Source organism: Leptonychotes weddellii, chromosome 2 (assembly GCF_054177405.1).
Source record: "Leptonychotes weddellii isolate Sample4059 chromosome 2, ASM5417740v2, whole genome shotgun sequence".
In the NCBI taxonomy this organism is placed as follows: domain Eukaryota; kingdom Metazoa; phylum Chordata; class Mammalia; order Carnivora; family Phocidae; genus Leptonychotes; species Leptonychotes weddellii.
The window spans coordinates 79,610,647-79,615,786 of NC_138370.1; the positions used below are offsets into that span (position 1 = coordinate 79,610,647).

The 5,140-nt window shown below is 31.5% G+C and overlaps 1 pseudogene; it reads left to right on the forward strand.

Annotated features, from left to right (window-relative positions):
* Positions 1–4,398: 4,398 nt before the first annotated feature.
* On the forward strand, positions 4,399–4,492 carry LOC115940082 (U6 spliceosomal RNA; annotated as a pseudogene).
* Positions 4,493–5,140: the final 648 nt, after the last annotated feature.

Below are 5,140 nucleotides of genomic sequence, written 5' to 3' on the forward strand. Positions count from 1 at the left end.
AAGCACTAGTTCACTAACACTAAAGGATTTCTGAACAATGTTCATGATGGTATCACTCGAGATTAAGAAGCACAACATAGCTAATGTTCAATAAATAGTTATGAACTGACCAAATGACTAATTATACTTCCAATTTTGGAATAAATTGTTCATTTAAGAAGTTCTTTAGGGAAAGTAATATTTTCTAATTATTCTGGGGTGATGTGTGCCACCTATGGTAAATATATCCTTTTTGATTTATATTTCACAAGAATGAAATATGAATAATAATTATCACTTTCATAATAAAATCTAACCTACATTTTGATTAAACATTCATTATCTTTTTTTTTTTAAAGATGTATTAAAATTTTATTAGGGTTTATCTATCCCTAGCTTCTGTTTTTATTCTTTATTTTTTATCTTCTATGTTTTTAAAATAAAATTAAATAATGAATAAACAATAATTTCAACATTGGCATATTTATTTATAACTTATTTATTTCTTTTAGTGACATGAATGGTGTAAGGAAAGATCAATAGAGTGCTTTGCACCTATGTGTGTGCTTGTGCATGTGTGTGTGTGTGTGTTTTAAAAAAATCTGTGATCATAATGTAGAGGAACAGGAACTCTCATACATCTTTGGATGGAATATAAAATTATACAGCCACTTTGGAAGACAGTTTAGCTGTTTCCCACAAAGCTAAAAGTACTCTAACCCTATGATCCAGCAATTGCACTCTTTTGATATTTACACAGATGAGCTGAAAACTTACTTTCACAAAATAATGTGCACATGAATATTTACAGCAGCTTTATTCACAATTGTGAAAAGTTGGAAGTAATCAAGGTGTGTTTCAACAGGTGAATACACAAATAAACTATACTATATTCATATAATGAAATGTCATTCAGCTCTGAAAAGAAATAAGCTATCAAGCCGTGTTAATATATATAAGACCTGTAAGTGCTTATTGCTAAGTGAAAGAAACTGATCTGGAAAGATTACATACTATATTATTACAATGATGTGACATTCTGGAGAAGAAACTATAGAAACAGTAAAAGGATCAGTGGTTGGCAGTAAAACTATTCTATATAATGCCATAATGGTGGACACATGTCATTATATTTTGCCAAAACCCATAGAATATATAGCACAAAATGTGAAACCTAATGTAAACTATGGACTTTGGGTAATCATGTTATATTAATGTTGGTTCATCTGTTGTAACAAATGTATCGCTCTATTGAGGGATGTTGATAATGAGGGAAGCTATTCACGTGTGGGGACGGGGAGAATATGGGAAATGTCTATCTTACCCTCAATTTTGCTGCAAACCTAAAACTACTCTAAAACACAAAGTTTATTAATTTTAGAAATAGTCTGTGATTAGGAAGTTTTTTTTAATTGCTAGAAATTGGGGTGCCTGTGTGGCTCAGTCAGTTAAGCATCTGCCTTCGGCTCAGGTCATAATCCCAGGGTCCTGGGATGAAGCTGTGCATCCGGTTCCCTGCTCAGCAGGGAGCTTGCTTTTCTCTCTCCCTCTGCCCTCCGTTCCCCTTGCTTGTGGTCTCCCTCCCGCTCTCTCTGTCAAATAAATAAATAAAATGTTAAAAAAAATAAATTGCTAGAAATTTATGGGGTGACTGGGTGGCTCAGTCAGTTAAGTGTCTACCTGCAGCTCAGGTCGTGATCTCAAGGTCCTGGGATCCAGCTGCATAAATAAATAAATTTATTTAAATAAATAAAATCTTTGAAAATAAATGGCTAAAAATTCATTATTATTTTATTTTTTAAGCTTTTAAATTTTACTTAGTTTCCCTCAAGTTATGAAATTTGTTAAGGTATTCTGAGGTGGTTATTTTTTTTTTAAAGATTTTATTTATTAGAGAGAGAGAGAAAAAGTGATAGAAAGAGCATGAGCCGGGGGTGGGGAGGGGCAGAGGAAGACGGAGTGGGAGAGGTGGACTCCCTGCTGAGACCTACATGGGGCTCCATCCCAGGACTCCCTGATTATGACCTGAGCTGAAGGCAGATGCTTAACCAGCTAAGCCACCCAGGTGCCCCTATTTTTTTTTTTTTTTATTCATCCTCTATGTGTTTTCTTGGTGTTATGACCTTAAATGACCATTTGTTTACAAATGATGTTTACATAGTGGAGGCTAGCAAATTAAAAAAGGAACATCAATTTTATAATTCAACAAACCTTGATTTGAATACCAGCATTAGTTTAGTAGACATATTATTGGTCATAACTATAATCTTGCCAACCTTAATTAGCATAAATACTAAATAAAAAAAACTTGTGGTTATTTTGTTGTTTTGTTCTTTTCCCCTTTCTTTTAGGGAATATTTTGGCATGTGAAAAAAACATAAACCTTATTTTTGAAAAATGAAACAAAATATAAGCAAATTAATTTTGTTATGAATTTTAACTTAAAATTTACTTTTGGAGGGGCGCCTGGATGGCTCAATCAGTCAAGCGTCTGCCCTGGTTCAGGTCATGATCTCAGGGTCCTGGGATTGAGCCCCGTGTAGGGCCCTGCACTCAGGGGGGAGTCTGCTTTTCTCTCTTTCTCTTTGCCCCGCCCCCTTCTCATCCTCTCTCTTGCTCTCACTCTCTCAAATAAATAAAAATAAAAATCTTTGAAAAAAATTAAGAAAAATACTCTTGGAGGTGTGCCTGGGTGGTTCAGTTGTTAAGCATCCAACTCTAGGTTTTGGCTCAGGTCATGATCCCAGTGTCCTGGAATAGAGCCCTGAGTCAGGTTCTGTGCTTAGCATGGAATCTGCTTGAGTTTCTTTCCTTCTGCCCCACACCCCATGCTCTCTCTCTCCCTCTAAAATAAATAAATAAATCTTTAAAAAAATTACTCTTGGAAAAATTTGCATATTATTTTGGTATATTGATGAATAGTTTACTGTTGGGAGAGAATTTTCCATGGGTCTTTTGCACTTCTGCCTGACTCAAGAGTAAGAAACATTGACTACTTAAATCTAGACAATCTTTCCAAGGACGTTGGTATTTTTTAGCATCTGATTTCTTATTCCAAGATCCAACAGAAATTTCCTTGCATCTTTAGACATTTAGGTCATATCTAAATATAGATACGACCTCTAAATAATATCCTTGTTTTATCATCTTAATACAACTGTAATATGTGAAACATTGTTATGCCTTTCCACAGAAATTGCACAAATAACCATTATAGTAGTTTTAAAAATGCAGTTGTTCAAATCATTTTTATATACACAAAATCTTTTTGAAAGTATTTATAAACTCAAAAAATTTTTTTTGTTTTATAACTGAAGTAATATTGTAGACTTGAGTGAAAGAAGAGTTAATAGTATAATTTGAAACTTCCATGAAAATAATAAAACATAATTGCAATCTTCTGCATGATTAATAGGCTAGAATTTCATTTTTAATTTGATCATGCAGTATGTTAACTATGATCTTTTGGTTAAATAAATTTAATTTCCTAGGAGATCAAGCTACTACCACATGTATTAAGTATCTGAATACCTCATATTATTATTTTTTTAAATTTTATATCTACTGAATTTGATTAATGGTTTACTTTGATTAATATTATTTTCAAAAGACCCAGCTGAAAAACTTTATTTTATTAAATATCACTTCTTGAACAGAACAAGGTAGTGATGAGCTTCTATGTTAATGGTGTTTTGTTGTATATACTACAAAAGTGAAAATACAACTTGATGACTTTCATATTATTGCCCATAGTCTTAGGAATTTTGTAAAATTATGGTAATATGGAATAGATTGTAAATAAAAAGGAAAAAAAAAATCTGAAGAAAGGTTTACATCGACATTTCAACCAAGGACATAAAGTGCAATTCTGAAGAAAATTTTGACACAAGCTATAGTACTCAAAATGTTAAAGCTAATTCAAACTATTTCAATCTATCTTTAGTAAAATCCAGGCAGAACAGATCTGTATTTTTCAGTTTTATGAATTATGCTATTTTTGGAAAAGCTTACTGTTAAACTAGTTCAATTTCTGAGTGATAGTCAATTTCTCCATATTTCAACACATTTTGGAATTGAGTGGAAACTAATAAAATATTAATATAAATAGTGTTGAAGTTAGTACTAATCACATACCTGCTGTATGTGTGTAAATATGGATATACACATACTACACATTTGCATATTTTGTTTATGTATATAATACATACACATTCATATGTTTGTTGAATAAAGTTATTCATTAGTTCATCTTCATTGTTACAGCAGCGAGCAAAAAAACAAAAACCCTTGCACTGACTAAGCTTATATTTAATTATATAGATAAGTAAGTAAGTATTCCCAGAACCAGAGGAATGATCAAAAATGTAATTATGATTAGCCCCAATTAACAGCTATAAATCACAGAATTAAAATGCCTTTGTTCTTGTTTTGGCAGCACATATTCAAAAATTGAAATGATACAGAGAAAATAAGCATGGCCCAATGCAAGCCTGACAAGCAAATTCATGTTTTTCCACATTAGGAAAAAAAGAAAATGTTAACTGTGTGAGGTGATGGATGTTTTCATTAGCTTGATTGTGGCAATCATTTCACAATGCATATATATATCAAAACATCATGTTATATACCTTAAATGTATATTCAATTTTTATTTGTCAATTATACCTCAGTAGAGATGAAAAAAAAATATTTTACTTTTGTTGCTACCACTACTCACTCTGCTATAACAAAGATGGCACACCAACATTTATATTGTTCCATTTACTATGCTCTTTTACATATGTTATCATGCTTCATATTTACAATAACCTAATAAGGTATGTATTGTTATCATCATTTTATTGATAAGAAAATCAAGGCTCAAAGCTTAATTAACTAGATCAGTGTCATATCTAGAAGAAGGCAACAAGAATAGTAATAGATATAAAGAAAGAGCAATGTCTTTATATAAGACAATTAGTTCAAAAGACATGTTGTATTAGGATATGTCAGGTGATGAAAATATAAATATAGATATGACTTTAAGACCTATCTTCTAGATATATATGAAAACAACAATTATGATGTAACAAAATAAATGGTATGTTATACATATTTGCAAGGTAAATGGAAATGAGGCTTATTGCCAAGTCCTAAATTATACTTTAAAAAATAATGACAT